This window comes from Orycteropus afer, unplaced genomic scaffold (assembly GCF_000298275.1).
Source record: "Orycteropus afer afer isolate SDZICR_OR568_19922 unplaced genomic scaffold, OryAfe1.0 scaffold00627, whole genome shotgun sequence".
NCBI lineage: Eukaryota > Metazoa > Chordata > Mammalia > Tubulidentata > Orycteropodidae > Orycteropus > Orycteropus afer.
The window spans coordinates 218,149-236,260 of NW_006922214.1; the positions used below are offsets into that span (position 1 = coordinate 218,149).

Sequence of the window (18,112 nt, forward strand, 5' to 3'; positions counted from 1 at the left end):
ACCTTTAGGTTAATAGTTTAGCACAAACCATTTGTGCCACCAGGGACCTCTTACTTGGATAATACTTCACTATAAATATTGTCATACCAATTGTACTTTGGGGTCTAAAATGTATACAATATTGATCATAAACACTTCAGCTAATCAGATTTCAAAAGCCATGATTCCTGATCCTTTATGATTTTTAGGGTATTTTTCAAACTCAGCAAATATACAATAATGGTAACTGGAGTAATAGCGGTAGTCTTAAACAAAGCAATGTGCTAATATATACTAAATTTAAAAAATTACCATCCTGGTTAATGAGGAAATAAGTTTATATTCACCACAAAAACATTCTGAGAGGGATTGAAATGCCATATATTTGACTCAAGACAGGAATTAAGAAAATTTTAGGATTCAAGGACTCTACCACTCCCAGAGGAGTCCCTGGGTGATGCAGTTAACCACTGGGCTACTAACCAAAAAGTTGGCAGCGCCAACCCACCCAGAGGTCCCTTCAAAGACAGGACTGACAATCTGCTTCCAAAAGCCCACAGCCTTGAAAACCCTAAGGAGCAGTTCTACTGTGCACACATGTAGTCGCCATGAGTGGAAATAGACTCAATGGCAATTGGTTTGGTTTGGGTTTTGGACCAGTCCCAGAGGCCCTTCCAGGCTTTGCTGGGATAAAGAAAGAATATTGTAGTTCTCCCTGTTGTCTTTCTAACAAGACGGTGGAAGCTGGGTGTATGTGCAGTGCAGTGGTCCTTGCTTATTTGATGAACTAGTTCTTCTCCTTTTCAGTGCCAGCCTCAATTCTAATTAAATGCAGAAAACCAGGACTCAAACGTTAACACTTTAAGAATGGATTCTTGATTTTGTGATTCTCAATCATTTAATATTTGTTTAGCTTCTCAATTAGGTTTATTTAGCTTCTAAATAAGGTGAAGAAGATACTGAACTACTGAAGATACTGAACTGACTTCCTCTTGAAGTCTCAAAATGAGGAAGGCAGAAGAGAAGATGAGGAATTTCCTGATGACACCTCCACAACACTTGCAAGGTGTGGTTTCCATCTGTGAGTCTCCTAGTACCCACCAGAACAAGAGGTCATTTCCCTGCCTCGGGCTCGGAACTGGGTCTTGGAATTTGAATCATGAAAACCAGTAACTGAGCCGTGACCAATCCGTCTGCTTGGAGTCTCCCACTTTCTCAAGCAGAGAAAACCTGACAGCTTAGAAGAGTCTGAATATGTTATGAGTTTGTGTTTGTTTTTTAATGCGCAAGCGTGCCATCTCCTAATGCCAGGAGTGTCGTTACTTTGATTTTTTAAAAATTTATTTATTTACTTTACTAGAAAAACCTTTCAGTTCACTTTTAGAAAGTACAATTAATTTCTTGACGAGTGTAAATTACTGCAATCCGGAATATAAAAAAAGGTTCCCGTCTCATTAAGAGGTCCCCTCCCCCGCACTGAACACTCTTTTCTCTTCTCCACTCTCGCCTATTCCGTGATTGCATCTACCCTTGGGACAACCTAACATTGCTCTAGCACATATTCCAAGCGATTGTGAGTGTGGAGAGAGAGAGAGAGAGAGAGAGAGAGAGAGAGAGTGTGTTTTAAAGCGTGAAGGGAGTTTAAGTTCCGGAAGTTCCTTTCCTGAGACTGCCTTAACTACAAAGCGGATTTGAAAAGTGGGTGCACAGTATCCATCCCTAATTGACAACACAGCCTTTCACCTAATCGAGGGCGATTTGCTCATAAAAGAAGCCATGGCCACCATGTCACCGGCTCTGTGGCTTAGCTGGCTAAAGCGCCTGTCTCGTAAACAGGAGATCCTGGGTTCGAATCCCAGCGGGGCCTTTTTCGCCAATTTAAAATTGGCCTTTGACTTAGACAAAAGTTTATGTCGATTTTTAGTCTGAAGTTACCTTAAATTACAATGTAAAATCCACTGCTTGGTGGTGTGATCTGTCCAAATTACCCTTATTCCACCTATGTGCTCAAAAACAGGCTCTGTACTGGTGATCTGTCACAGAAGTATATAGGGATTTAACTGTTTTGAGCGGCTCAAAATCAATCATGGACCAACAATTTCTAAAGTAAAACGGAAAAACCTTAAATACAAACCACTTAATATATTTCGCTAGTTTCTCAAATTATAAGCACTCTTATTTAATCATAGATGAAAAGTGGTTACCATTTTTTGAACACTGTGTTGTGTTTTGTGTATTTTCTTACATACCTTTAATCCCAAGAAATATCCTCAAAAATAAGCATTATTATGAAAATTTAACAGACAAGGAAACTGAAAATTGGAGAGAAGTAATTTGCCCAAATTGCACAGCTAGTAAATAATCAAGCTAGGATTTAAAGTTAATATTCCTCAATTGGGAGCTCTGGTGGTATAGTGCCTAAGGCATTTGACTTCTAGCCAGAAGCCTGGTGGTTTAAACCCACTGGACACTCCTCGGAAGGAAGATGGGGCAATCTACTTCCGTAGTGATACCGCCTTGGAAACCCAAGGAGGGATCATTATAAGTTGAATTGATTTGATGGCAGTGGGTTTTTTGTTTTGTTTTAATTTCTCAGTTAAAGGTCCTGGTCTTAAATACCAAGTAATCTTATTTATAAAAGTAAACAGCATGTTCTAGGAATAATAGTTCTTACGATTGTATGGTGCATGATTATCTTATAAAAGCTTTGGTCTATGACAAAAAAAAAAAAATGACTTATGAATAAATTTTATATACACTTTCAAGATATTCATTGACTCCTTAGCCCCTTGGGTGTCCATGAACCACTGGAAGAAGAAATCCGTAGCTTTTATTTTAAGTCAATAAAAAGTAAATCACAAATAGATGTTAAGGAAGCAAGCTTAGGAACATATGTTACCTCTTAATGTTTATCTTAGTGTTGCTATAACTGAAATACCACAAGTGGGTGGCTTTCACAAACAGAAATTTATTTCCTCACGTTAGGAGGCTAGACGTCTGAATTTGGGGCACGGGCTTTAGAGGAAGGCTTTCTCTTTCTGTCTTCTCTGAAGAAAGATCCTTGGCTCTTTTCAGCTTCTGTTTCTACGTTCTTTGGCAATCTTCATGTAGTACGGCATTTGTCTTCCCCCATCTGTGCTGGCTTGCTTCTGTGCCTAATCTGCTCTTCTATATCTCAAAAGCGATCGGTTTAAAACATACTTTACACAATGATAATGGCCTCATTAGCTTGACAAGAAAACCTCTATCCCAAAGGAGATTACATCCACAGGTATAGGGGTTAGGACTTACAACACATGCTTTTGGGAGACACGATTCAACCCATAACAAAACTGATTTTTCTATGACAATCATTCCCTTTCTGTGTTTTTTTTTTTTTTTTTTTAATCCTAATTTAAAAAAAAAAAAAATTAGAGGCAGATGGTTGGACTCAGGGATCATGAATCTGGACTAGCATATCAATTCCAAAAATTTATATTTCTCTTTTTGCTTCTGGAAGTAAGACAATTAAAATTAATTTTGGAAGGAATTCTGTATTGGCACACAGAATTAAAGCTCTGGTGGCCTAGTGCCTAAGGCATTTGACTGCTAACCAGAAGGCTGGAGGTTCAAACATACCAGCCACTCTGAGGAAGGAAGGTTGGGCAATCTACTTCCATAGTGATACCGCCTCGGAAACCCAAGGAGGGATTGCTGTGAGTCGGATCCAACTCCATGGCAGTGCATTGATGCCAGAGATGATGGAGTGGCACAGCAGTTTGGAGAAGCTGGACATTTGGGACATCTTTGACCCCTGCCTCATAGAGACCAGCCTTGTGCTGATCCTTCTAAAAGAAATTATTCCAGCAAACCAGGCTTTTATAGGCTGTATCTGATAGTTTTCATTTTATCTTAAAAGCGAACAGAGAATACATGTGAAGGTAGATATGATCATAGATACTCATTTAAAAATATTGCTAGTCAAGAAGTAAAACTTGAAGTTTGGGGTTGGGTCTCCAAAGTTACTATTATCTCTTTGGCAAATAGCTTTAAAATAAAAAACAAAAAGAGCAGATGCCAAGCAATATAAATAGAGATGCAGAAAACATAAATAAAGAAATAAAGGAAATGGCACGCCCTTCTCAGGGGAAAAAACTACAAAATTGAGAAAGAGACTATTTCTGCAGCTCCAAGGAAGGTATTGCTCACAAGAGACAACTTTTCAAGATGTTTAAGAGTAAAAATTTAACAGAAAAGTAAGTTGATCTTGATCCATCCACTGCCTTTGAGTAATTACAGATCATTAAGAACATAGTCCTGTTTTCTTTCTCCCTTTACCTAATGATGATGAACTGGCTAATGTTTTAATGAGCTTTCTTTGGGGCTAACTAGGAGTTCTCTTTGGAAATATTAGCTCTTCATTCTGTTTCTTATTGAAAGTTCTTAGCTGGCAAAGTAAGAAAAGTTGGAGGTCAAATCCTTTAGGGTCTTTTGAATCTTAAGAGGGGTTATCTGAACAGCCTCAAAAGAGCTCTGTAGTTTCCTCAAATTCAGCAAACTGGGTCAATCTCATCACAGTGAAAAATCAGCTAAGAACTTAAGATTCTGCAGTGGGGCACACACTGAAAAGTGGGTGACTCTCAATTCAATACAGGGATGCTTTCCTCCCTCTGAGAAAAGCAGTCCTCACTCAGTGGATCAAATTATTTTTGTAAATAATCTGTGCAATATAAGTGCAGAAAAACAATTGTCAATCAAGTGACTGATATGCACAAGAGGAAAAGGAATGTGGAATTTTGAATGACAAAGACTATACATGTCCTGGATCTGCCATTATCTTAAAAGCAATCAGAGAATACATGTGAAGGTAAATATGACCATATATACATATATGGACATTTGTTGAGTGTCTTGACTACCCTGGCCTATCATTCTTTTCAACTTTTGCTTTTTGAAATAACTTCATTTTACAGAAAATTGCAAGAATAGGAATGACTATATATCCTTCAAGTAAATTTCCCGAAGATGAACATTTTACCTTAAACCAAATACCATTTGGTTTATTCTATGTTACAAAGAACCATTTGAGAATCACTTATGGATATATGACTCTTTGCTCCTAAATACTAAAGTGTGCATTTCCTAATAATAAGAACATTCTCTTACATAAGCACAGTACAATGATAAAAACCAGGAAATTAACATTCATACAATTGTTGTTGTTAGGCGCTGTGGAGTGGGTTCCCACTCATAGTGACTCCATATACAACAGAATGAACACTGCCTGGTCTTAAAATAAAATAAATATATTTAAACAAACAAACCTGTTGCTGTTGAGTCAATTATGACTCATAGTGACCCTACAGGACAAGAACTGCTTCATAGGGTTTCCAAGGCTGTAAATCTTCATGGAAGAAGACTTCCTCATCTTTCTCCCTCTGGGCAGCTGGTGAGTTGGAACCACTAGCTTTTTTGGTTAGCAGTCTAGAGCTTAACCACTGTATCACCAGGTATCCTCATAAAATATAATGTCATTGTTAGATGTCATTGAGTTTATTCCAAACCATAGCTACCCACCCTATGTACGACAGAATGAAACACTGCCTGGTCTTGTACCATCCTCACATCTTGCCATGTTGAGTCAATTGTTGCAGTCACTATGTCAGTCCATCTCATTGAGGGTCTTTCTCTCTTTCACTGAAACTCTAGGTTATCAAGCTTGATGTCCTTCTCCAGGGACTGGTCCCTTCTGTCCAAAGTACATGAGACCAAGCCTCTCCATCCTCGCTTCTGAGAAGCATTTTGGCCATACTTCTTCCAAGACAGATGTGTTCATTCTTCCTACAGTCTGTGGTATATTTAGTATTCTTCCTCAACACCATAATTCAAAGGCATCAATTATTCTCTGTTCTTCTTTATTCATTGCCAAGCTCTTGCATGCATTTGAGCAATTGAAAATATCATGGCCTGGGTCAGGTGCACATCAGTCCTCAGGGTGACATCTTTGCATTTTAACATTTTCAAGTGGTCATTTCTAGCAGATTTGTCCAATTCAATATGTTGTTTGAATTCTTGATGGCTGCTTCCATGGCATTGTGGATCTAAGTAAAATTAAATCCCTGACAACTTCAATCCTTTTTCCATTTATCATGATGTTGCTTATTGGTCCAGTTGTAAGGATTTTTGTTTTCTTTACATTAAGATGTTATCTGTACTAAAGGCTGTAAACGTTGATCTTCATCAATAAGTGCTTCAAGTCTCTTCACCTTCAGCAAGCAAAGTTGTGTCATCTGCATATCTCAGGTTGTTAATAAGTCTTCCTCTAATCCTGATACTTCAATCTTCCTCATATAGTCCAGCATCTCAGATTATTTGTTCAGCACACAGATAGAATAATGTGGTGGTTATGTTTGTGTGTCAGCTTGGTTGGGCCTGGTTGAGTGGCTGGGCAGCTGGTGGTAGTTATTCCCCATGATGAGACTGGCAATCAGCTCTGTGGTGGGATCTACCAGAAGCAGTTGAGTAGCTGCCTTTGGGATGTGATCTGCTTCCTGTATATGAGGAGAAGCCTTGGGAATGGTCTCTAGCTTCCGGAATGCTTGGACCTTGCGTGTAGCCGTGTCATAGTACAGCAGCCTGCCGTGCTCTGCCGAACTTGGGACTTATAATGGACTTAAAGTAATGGCCTGCCATATGGTTTGGTAACATTGGGACTGTGCCTTTTTACTTGTCAACCTTGAGTTTGCCAGCCTCAGCAGCCAGCAGCTGTCTGAGTGAAGAAACACTTCTAGCTCCAGTGGGCTGGGAACAGGAGCCAGAGTTGGACCCCAAGGTTGAGGGGCTTTCAACCCACCTCTAGAGCCTGGCACTTTGAACTTGGACTTAAAGCCTCCAAACTGTAAGAGAATAAACTCCTGTTTGTTAAGGCCATCCCATTTGTGGTATATTTCTTCTCAGAGCGGCACTAGGTAACCAGAACAAATAAGTATGGCTACAACCCTGACGCATACCTTTCCTGATTTTAAAACCCCCTGTATCCCCTTGTTCTATTTGAAGGACTGCCTGTTGGTCTATGAACAGTTCCCAAAAGAATACAGTTAAGTGTTCTGGAATTCCTGTTCTTAGCAACATTATACATAATTCATTATGATTCACACAGTCAAATGTCTTTGCCTAGTGAATAAAACACACATATACATCTTTCTGGCATTCTCTACTATTAGCTAAGATCCATCTGACTTCAGCAATGATATCCTTCATTCCACAGCCTCTTCTAATCCATCTTGAATTTCTGGCAGCTCCTTGTCAATGTATTGCTGCAACTGTTTTTTAATTATCTTCAGCAAAATTTCAGTTGCTTGTGATTTTTAAAAAATTTTACTTGCATGTGATATTAATGATATTGTTTGATAATTTCTTCATTCTGTTGAATTTCATTTCTTTGGAATGGGCATCAGTATGGATCTCTTCCAGTCCATTGGCCAGGTAATTGTCTTCCAAATTTCTTGACATAGATGAGTGCTTCCAGCATAGCATGGGTTTGTTGATTCATTTCAATCTATATTCCATTAATTCTTGGATCCTTGTTTTTTGTCAATTCCTTCAGTGCAGCTCTGACTGCTTTCTTCAATACCATCGGTGCTTGATCATATGTTACCATCTAAAATAGTTGAATATTGAACAATTCTTTGTGGTACAATGACTGTGTATTCCTTTCATCTTCATTTGATGCTTTCTGCATCCTTCAATATTTTGCCCATAGAATCCTTCAATATTACAACTCAAGCCTTGAATTTTTTCTTCAGTTCTTTTATCTTAAGAAATACCAAGCACGTCCTTCCCTTTTTGTTATAATACTTTACTTTGTCTTCTCCAACTGCCTTTTGAAATCTTCCATTCAGTTCTTTTATATCACCATTTCTTCTGTTTCCTTTACCTCGTCTAGGTTCAGGAAACAAGTTTCAGAGTCTCTTCTGACATTCATTTTGATCTTTGTGTGTAAACCTTTTCTTGACTTTTTACAGTAGTGGTCTGTTTTGGTTATCTAGTGCTGCTAGATACCACAAATAGAATGGATTTAACAAACAAGAGTTTATTCTTTTACAGTTTAGAAGGCTAGAAGTCCAAGTTCAAAGTGCCAAGCTCTAGGGGCTGGGTGAAAGCCCCTTAACCTTGGGCCTCAGCTCTGCCTCTTGCTCCTGGCCTACTGAGACATTGGAGGCTTTTCTTAACTCAGGCAGCTGCTGGCTGCTGAGGCTGACAAACCCAAGGTCAACAAGTAAAAAGGCATGGTCTCAAGATTATCAAATAACATGGCAGGCCACTAATTCAAGTCCAGAAAAAGTCCCAAGATTGGCAGGGCATGGCAGGCTGCTGAATGAAGACTTGGCTACATGCAGGGTCCAAGCATGCCAAAAAGCTGCAGAGAGCTTTCTCAAAACTTCTCCTTGTGTACTGGAAGCAGACCAGTATACAAGACCAGCAGACCAGTATCCCTAAGGCAGCTACTCAACTGCTCCAGTAGATTCTACCATGGAGTTGACTACCAATCTCATCTTCGGGAATAACTACATCCAGCTGCCCAGACACTCAAAACCAGGCCCAGCCAAGTTGACACATAACCTTAAGTACCATAAGGTCTCATATAATATTTGTGCTTTTGTGATTGCCTAATTTCACTCAGCAAAATGTCCTCTAGGTGCATCCATGTTATGAGGTTTTTTTGCAGCTTCATTGTTATTCTTTAACTTAGGAGTTCTAGTGGCACTGTACTTAAGGCATTGGGCTGCTAACCAAAAGGTTTAAAGTTCCAACCCACCAGCCACTCCATGGGAAAAAGATGACACATATGCTTTGGTAAAGATTTACAGCTTTTCATAAAGATTTACAAATGTTATGAGGCAGTTCTACTCTGTACAACAGGGTCACTATGAGTCAGAATCTGCTTGATGGCAGAGGTATTTTTTTTTTTTTTTTTTGTTATTTTTTTGTGTGTATGCACCATAGTTTATTATCTATTCATCCTCTGATAGGCACTTGGGTTGTTTCCATCTTTACATTACAGTGTATAATGCTGTAGGAAACATGGGTGTGCATATATCTGTTCATCTCATGGCTATTATTTCTCTAGGAGATATATCTAGTAGTGGGATTTCTAGCTCATGTGGTATTTGTATTTCCAACGTTTTAGGGAAGCGCCATACCTTTTTCCACAGTGGTTGTACCATTTTACAGTCACATTAGCAGTGCATGAAGGTTCCAGTCTTTCCACACTGTTTCCAGCATTTGATGTTTTCTTTTTTGAACTTTGCTATTAGTGCTGGGATGAGATGATTCATCTTGTTGTTTTAATTTACCTCTCTCTAATGGCTTATGATGGTGAGCATTTCTTGGCTTATTTGTTAGCCACCTGAATGTCTTCTTTGGTGAAGTGTCTATATCTTCTTGTTGTTGAGGAGTTGAAGTTTTCCATAAATTTTAGAGATTAGACCTTGTCTGATATGTTGCTGCCAATATTTTCCCCCCAATCTGTAGGTTCTCTTTTTACTCTTTTGATGAAATCTTTCAATGCATGTAAATGTTTAATTTTCAGGAGGTCACAGTTGTCTAGTTTGTCTTCCCCTGTTTGTGCCTTTTTAGTTATGTTTCATAGTATATTTATGCTATAGATTAGGACCCTTAAATTTGTTCCTATTTTTTCTTTGATGATCTTTATAGTTTTAGGTTTCACATTTTGGTCTTTGATCCATCTTGTGTTAGTTTTTGTATATGGGGAGAGAACTTTGGTCTTTTCTTCTTTCTTGTCTCTTTAATGACCTTTTGCTTTCTTCATGTATCAATCATGTCATTGATGTCATCCCATAACTTGTCTGGTCTTTGGTTATTAATGTTCATTGTGTCAAATCTATACTGGAGATGGTCTCTAAATTCAGGTAAGACATATTCAAGGTCATACTTTGGCTCTTGTGGACTTGTTTTCATTTTCTTCAATTTCAACTTGAACTTGCATATGAACAGTTGATAGTCTGTTCTGTAATCAGCCACTGGCCTTGTTCAGATTGATGATATTGAGCTTCTTCATCATTTCTTTGTTGAAAAAAATTTATTTCAATTGAATAGCTAGTTGGTCTTGCAGAATTCTTTCATGCTATGTCCAGCACCATTTCTATCACCAATGCCATATTTTCCAACCACTGATCCTTCTTCCTTTCCAACTTTTGCATTCCAATACCCACTAACTATCCTTAATTGCATGTTTGATCAACTTCAGATGGCAGAAGTTGGTAAAAATCTTCACTTTCTTCATCTTTTGCATCAGTGGTTGGTGTGCGAATTTGAATAATAGTAGTATTAACTGGTCTCTTTTGTAGGTATATGACTGTTATTCTATCATTGACTACATTGTACTTCAGAGTAGATCTTGAGATGTTCTTTTTGACCATGAATGCAACACCATTCCTCTTCAATTTATCATTCCTGGCATAGTAGACCGTATGATTGTCCAATACAAAATGGCCAATGCCAGGCCATTTCAGCTCACTAACACTGAGCTCTGATAGCATAGTGCCTAAAGCACTTGACTGCTAACCAGAAGGTTGGTGTTTCAAACCCACCAGCCACTCCTTGGAAGGAAGGCTGGGCAATCTACTTCTGTAGTGATACTGCCTTGGAAACCCAAGGAGGGGTCGCTATGAGTCGGGTATGACTTGACAGCACGTAACAACAACAATGCCTACGATATGAATCTCCAAGCCTTCCATTTCATTTTTGACAACTCCCAATTATCCTAGATTCATATTTTATACATTCCATGTTCCAATTATTAATGGATGTTTGCAGCTGTTTCTTCTCATTTTGAGTCATGCCACATCAAATAATGAAGATCCCAAATGCTTTATTTATCCATATCATTAAGGTCAACTCTACTTTGAGGAGGCAGCTCTTCCCCAGTCATATTTGCTGAGCAAATAATCCAAGAAGCTAAACAATATGAAAGAGAATGTGGCATCAGGATTGGAGGAAAAAACTAATTAACAACCTGTGATATGCGGATGACACAACCTTGCTTGCTGAAAGTGAAGATATCTTGAAGCACTTACTGATGAAGATCAAAGACTACAACATTCAGTATGGATTGCACCTCAACATAAAGAAAACAAAAATCCTTACAACTGGACCAATAAGCAACATCACAATAAATGGAGAGAGGATTGAAGTTGTCAGGGATTTAATTTTTCTTGGATCCACAATTTATGCCCATGGAAACAGCAGTCAAGAAATCAAATGATGTATTGCACTGGGAAAATCTGCTGCAAAAGACCTCTCAAAAGTGTTAAAATGCAAAGATGTCAATCTGAAGACTATGGTGTGCCTAAGGCAAGCCATGGTATTTTCAATAGCCTCATATGCCTGTGAAAGCTGGACAATGAATAAGGAAGACCGCAGAAGAACTGATGCATTTGAATTGTGGTGTTGGCTAAGAATATTGAATGTACCATGCACTGTTTGAAGAATGAACAAATCTGTCTTGGAGCAAGTACAGCTGGAATGCTCCTTTGAAGCAAGAATGGCCAGACTTCATCTAACATGTTTTGCTTGTGTCAGAAGGGACCATTCTCTGAAGAAGGATATCATGCTTGGTAAAGTATAGGGTCAGTGAAAGAGGGGAAGACTCTTAACAAGAGGGATTGACACAATGGCTGCAGCAATGGGCTGAAGCATAGCAAGGATTGTGGGGATGGTGCAGGATCAAGCAATGCTCCCTTCTGTTCTACGCAGGGTCACTAGGAGTAGGAGCTGACTCCGCTGCACCTAACAACAATGTTGTTGTTGTTGTTATGTGCCGTCGAGTCAAACCTGACTCATAGCGACCCCTCCTTGGGTTTCCAAGGCAGTATCGCTACGGAAGTAGGATTGCCCAACCTTCCTTCCAAGGAGTGGCTGGTGGGTTTGAATCGCCAGCCGTCTGGTTAGCAGGCAAGTGTCTTAGCCATTATGCTACCAGAGCAACAATACATATACAAAATATAGCTGGAACCACCACGGATCGAATTCAAGATATAATGTGCAAAGTAAATATGCAACCACTGAGCTATAGATAAGAATTAAGAGAGAACAAGAAATGTAGGAAGGCAGATTTGTTCTCTAATCCATCTTCAGTGGCTGGACCTCTAGGAATTTGTGAACGTCCACCAAACGTTTGGGGGGCATGTAAGTTGTCTGTTTGAGTCTGGTTGGTTATTGGAATTCACCAGACAAACCTCTCCCCCACTGATAATGGCCACACACAACCACTCTGATCCCAGAAAGAGCTACTAACATATCATTTTTGTCTGTACCCAGATCCTAGCAAGTTTCCCGTGTTGCATCCACCAAGCCACAGTCTCCATTCCTGTTCAGTTCTTTGCGAGCTGAAACTTTTCTCCAATCAGAAACTGTGTTAGGCTGGGTTCGCTATAGAAGCAAAACCAGTAAAGTTTATATACAGAGAGAGAAAGATAAATTTATCTCAAGAAAATGGCTCACACACTTATAGAAACTGGCAAGTCCCAAGTTCTCGGATGTAACGTCAAGCTGGAGGCTTTTTCCTAACTCATGCAGCTGCAGGGGCTGATGAGCTTAAGGTTGGCAGGCAGTATACCGGCTGTTGACTCCAACGAATGACGAATCCAAGATCTCCAGGCCGAATGGTGGATTGTTCGCTCACAGACAGTTGTAGGCAGCACAACAGAAACCCCATCCATAGAAGAGTGTCTCTTTTTCTTAGGATGTCCATAAATCTATTGGAAGCAGGCAACACCCCTAGGGAAACTCCCTTTCAACCAATTGGCTGCTCAAAACATACACATCCAATTTCATCATGGGAATAACCCACATCACAACTGCTTAAACCACTCAGAATGGTGGTCCAGCCAAATTGACACACAGAACCGTCACAGAAACCAAAGACTTTTTCCCAGGAGTGTCTGCGAAAGAGTCCATTTCATTTATGGTGGCAGCTAAGTTTGGGCAATCTACTTCCGTAGAAATACTGCCTCCGAAACCCAAGGAGGGGTCTCTGTGGGTCTGAAACAACTGGAAGACAGTGAGGTTTTTTTTTTTTTTTTTTTTTTTTGGGGGGGGGGGGGTTTAAGTAGGGAAATGGAGGTCTTTGATTCTCCGACCTTCTTTATTAATGAATGAAAACGTCCTTGTCGTTTGGTCTGATCTGTCTTGCGGGAGTCCAAGAATTTCACCGCTGCCAATATTATAACAGCCCCAGTGGCCTCTCTTAACCATGGCCTCAGAAAAATCAATAAAGTAGTCCTTATTCACTGGACCAGAGCAGGACTGTCCGCTGCGGGAAATCCGTGACAGGAGTAGCGGTTCTGGCAACCTTTACTCCGCAGTACACCCCGCTGAGCAGCAGACTTGACCGAACCGCACAAACTGTTCACCCTGCGGCCAAGGCCCGGGGCACTCAGGGCTCTATCCTTCTTCCCCACGAGCGACAAGCTCAGAAACAAGGGGAAACCGAAGGAAGTTCTACGGTTGGGAGAGAGAAGGATCAGATGGCCATGCTATCTATCATCCACTACACTTGGCAGTAAACTCGCTGGTTCGATGTTTTCGCCACATAAATCCCTGCATGACAACCCGATGGAGCACAGCTCTACTCTCACACACATGGGGTCACCGTGAGTTGGAATCCACTAGGCTGGCGGTTCAAACCCACCAGCCACTCCTTGGAAGGCAGACTGGACAATCCACTTCAGTAATGCCTCAGAAACACAAGGAGGGGTCGCTCTGAGTCAGATTGACTCCACGGCAGTGAATTTGGTTTTTGGTTTAGAGGGCAACTGGTTTAGGGACTTCTTCTCATATTGAAAGGAGTCTTGGTGGTGCAGCGGTTAAATGCTCCGCTGTTGACCTAAAGGTCAGCGGTTTGACCCCAGCAGCCGCTTGGAGAGAAAGATGAAGCAGTCGGTTGCGTAGAGATTGCAGCCTTGGAAACCCCTGTGGGGGCAGTTCTAATCTGTCCTATAGGGTCTCCACAGTCGGAATCAAGTTGATGGCTATGGGTGGGTGACTCACATTGTGGGGCTTTTGGTAAGACCACCATCCTCAGCAATGGTCTTGTGTCTTGCTGGAGTATAAAACTATTCACTTTATTGCTTAGAGGTTCACATTTATGTATTTTCTGTGCCTTTCTCATTCTATTCCAAGTGTTACACTTTAGCGTCTTTTTTTTTTTTTTTTTAAAAAAAAAAAAAAAAAAACCTCTACTATTTTCCCACTCTCTCTGCCTTTCCCAGTATGGTTGTGCCCATAGCGGTCTGGGGAAGGACAGGGTTCTGGGGCATTTCTGGGAGACCTGAAGTGCTCTGGAGGCCCCGGGAACGGCGGGACTGGAGACAGAACAAGGCTTGTTCCAACCATAGAGAAGTGGCCTCACTGGCAGGTGAACCAAAGGAAGCCAAGGGGTCTGCAACAGGAAGAAAGGCGCGATGGTGGGTGAGGAATAGGATCCCTCCCCTCCACACTTGTACCCGCAAGGACGAGAGCAGGAGTGGGAGGCAGGCGGGCCGCGGGCTGTACGCGAGACGTGGCCCCAAAGACTAGAAACGACACTTGGAAGTAAACAGAGCATTCCAGGTGATCCTAAAGGCAGAGGCGTGGCCTGCGAGGAATGTTAGACTCCCCAACCCGCGGTCTGAAACTGAAACTGAACACCCGAGAGCCGGGAGCACGGATCGTGTCTTTGTCGCTGAAAGAGTAGGACTGGGACTGTGAACGGTTCCAGTTAATACTCAGCGGTTTGTTCCAGCAAGCACAACGGCCATTTGCACCAGGGAGGAGAGCTTCAAGAGCTGAACATGGGTAGCCTTACCCATCCTGTCACCAGGAGAATTAACATATACACCATGCCAACCCCGTGCCCATATCACAGGGTCTTGGGGAGGCAGGAGCAGTTCCACTCGTTGGCAAGCTAAGTCTCATTTTTCTGTTCGTCTTTGTCAAGGTAAACTGTCTTGGGTCGCTGGTCAAAATGGAGCTTGGAGCCTCAACAAATCACTGCTTCATACTTTCAGGGGGCTTTGAAGCCACCCCCCCCCACACACACACAGAATTTTGGCTGAAATATGAGAAGCACAGCTGCCCACAGCTGCAAGTCTAAATTGGTCCTTGCATGCAACTCTTCACCTTTGTTGGCTTGTCTAATTCTCAGTCTTTTAAGACCTCTGGAGGCATCAGCTTCTGCGGAAGAAAGTACAGTACTTCCAATCTGCTGTTGCAGTTACACATACTTATTTTTGTCAGAGCATTCAAGACAATAGTCTTGAAATGAAAGTTCATACATTTGTGATTCCCCCAACACATACACACTTCGCTGCAAGATTCTTTGTACCGTAATACATACACTGAACAAGGTACACCTGCAATTTGTTTTCTCATTGCTCTTTATCGAGTGACTGGTACATGCCAGGCTCTACACAAGGAGCTTGGGAGTTCTGGTGGTGCAGTGCCTAAGGCATTTGACTGCTAATCAGAAAGCTGGTGGTTCAAATCTACTTCTGCAGAGATACCATCTAGGAAACCCAAAGAGGGGTCAAGTTGACTTGAAGGCAATAGGTTTGGTTTTTTTTTTGTATACTTGGGGCTTGGGATAGAGTGATGGGATAGATATAGTCCCAGTCTCTGCCCTCTGAAGCTACCTTGCTAGAGAAGGAAACAAATTAAATCAAATTACATAAATAGGCAATTACAAACTCTGCTAAATTATATTAAGGAAAAGTATAGGGAAACTATGGACTATGTTAGTAAGCATTTATTAACTCTACCTGATTATATTTCTGGATGTGGATCTAAAAAGTACATTGAATTTTTCAAATTTGAACCATACTATTCAAGGAAATCTATTATTCAATAATTAAAAGGAAAAGTACTGTTGCAGTCCAGGAACTATCATTGCTTTGGGGATGTAGCTCAGTGGAAGAGCGCATGCTTTGCATGCATGAGGCCCCGGGTTCGATCCCCGGCATCTCCACTTCAGCTCGCTTTCCTTTTTTTTAGGAATTTGAGATTTTTTTTTTTTTTTTTTTTTTCCTACGTGCCTGGCATAGTCAAGAGATACTTATATCAATAGATTACTGGGAGATTTAGAAATAGATGTATCAGATTACCAGACATATGTAAATATTAACCAAATGTCTCCAAATAAACAATAAGATTTATAAAGCTCTATATATTGAAATCCTAAATATTTTGAGACGCTTAAATGTCACCATACCAAACCAAAAACCAAACTCACTGCTATCTACTCAATTCTGAGTCATAGGGACCCCCATTGCATTACTGAGGCTGTAAATCTTTATGAAAGTAGATTGCCCCATCTTTCTTCCACGGAGCAGCTGGTGGATTTGAACCGTTGACCTTCTGGTTAGCAGCCAAATGCCTTATCCACCACTCCACTTTCCTTAAATATCACACACACACACACACACACACACACACCCCAACCTCACAGAATCAACTTGATTCCGACTCATAGTGACCTCCTCTGGGTTTCAGAGGCTGTAGAGTGGGTTGCCCAGTCTTCCTTCTGGAGCGGCTGGTGGGTGGGAACCCCCAAGGTTCTGATTAGCAGTCAAATGCCTTAGGCACCACGCCACCAGAACTCCTTGTGGCACCACAGATCAATAAAATGATTATCAAGCCTTCCTCTAAAGCAAGTTACGAATGATGATGTTTTGAATTTGTCATCTTTTCTCCTCAAAGGTACTGTTTTAATTACTCAATTTATAGTGTTGAGTTCACATTGTTATTCAGGAAGGTACTGATTCAAGGTGGGTGATTTGTAACTAGAAATACAATTCTTTAGAACACAGTTCAAAATGATTCTATTCTCTTAACCATTTGGATCAACCTATCTTAAAATACTGCCTAAGCAACCCAAGGAGGGGTCGCTATGAATTGGGTCCAACTCGAGGGCACATAACAACAACAACAACAACAACAACAACATCTTAAAACAGACTTTGTGCTTTATGTCAGAACTGAGCTATTTACTCTAAAATACTTGTAACTTTTTTTTTTTTTAACTGCTGGTTGAATGAAGCATTGTCTGGTTCCATTGAAATACCTAAAGGCAACTTTTTCTTCTCATCAAGAAGACCTGATTTATTGACATAGTCTTATCACAAAGAGCTATGCAAATTAGGTTAAAGAATTATTTCTTTGATGAGATACTGGAGTGAGAACAGAGATTAAGTGCAAGGATGTAGTAAATTGTAGAGCTTATACTTGGCATGCATGAAGTTCCTGGTTCTAACCTCTTCTCTCCATTTATGTCTTCTCCACCAAGGGACAAAGAGGTAAAAGGGACAAAGAGGTAAAAGCTCTCACTACTCAATCTGTCTGTTCACTCAAGAATTATTTTATTATTCTTCTTGCCATGTCCCTACTAGTCATTACTTCCAATCTTCCTACTTTCTGGTATAAGTAGTCTAGAAGAAACTATAGAAAGATGCAATTTGGTGGAATTTTTGCCCAGTGGTCAACAGAGTTGAAAATATCCATAAAGGGAATGTGATTCAATGGCAGAGTGCAGAAATCTTGGAGGACTCAGTTTTAATCCCAAGTATTTCCTCTTTCTACTTGGCTCCTTAAAGAACACAACATAGCCTGAGTTCTGAATCAGAACAAGGCTTTGGGCTTTGTCTCCTGAGCAACTCTGAAAATAGATTAAAATGTCAGAAATTTAGGTATAAATACAAGCATCTTTTATTTATTTTTTATTGATGTATCATTCCCGGTGTGGCTGGCTCAGTTGGTTAGATTCTGCTACTGAGTAGATTTTGATCCCTGTAAGGACCTCTTTCTTGAATGGCAAATTTATCCTTTCATAGAAGTCCCCACCATCTGTTTACTCCATATCCTGTCTAATACCAATGATGAATCTGTTCTCCCTTTTGGTTCCAGGAAGAAACTATTCTATTACTAATTATTGCCCTGTAATGTTCTTCTCAATACATCACACACGCTCTGGTGCACTAGCTGCTGACGTAAAGAATGAGAACGTGGCAAACTGAAAACATGCTGCATTCTACTATATCCTCATGGTTTTTCTTGTGTTCTGTGACATGTAAATATAATCACATTGAACATTTCCAGG

At 40.5% G+C, this 18,112-nt stretch overlaps 2 non-coding genes across 2 annotated transcripts; both read left to right on the forward strand.

Moving 5' to 3' along the window:
• Nucleotides 1–1,772: 1,772 nt before the first annotated feature.
• TRNAT-CGU lies at nt 1,773–1,846 on the forward strand. Its single transcript has one exon. It is a non-coding gene; the product is annotated as a tRNA-Thr (tRNA).
• Nucleotides 1,847–15,913: 14,067 nt separating this feature from the next.
• On the forward strand, nt 15,914–15,985 carry TRNAA-UGC. Its single transcript has one exon. It is a non-coding gene; the product is annotated as a tRNA-Ala (tRNA).
• The last annotated feature ends 2,127 nt before the right edge of the window (nt 15,986–18,112 follow it).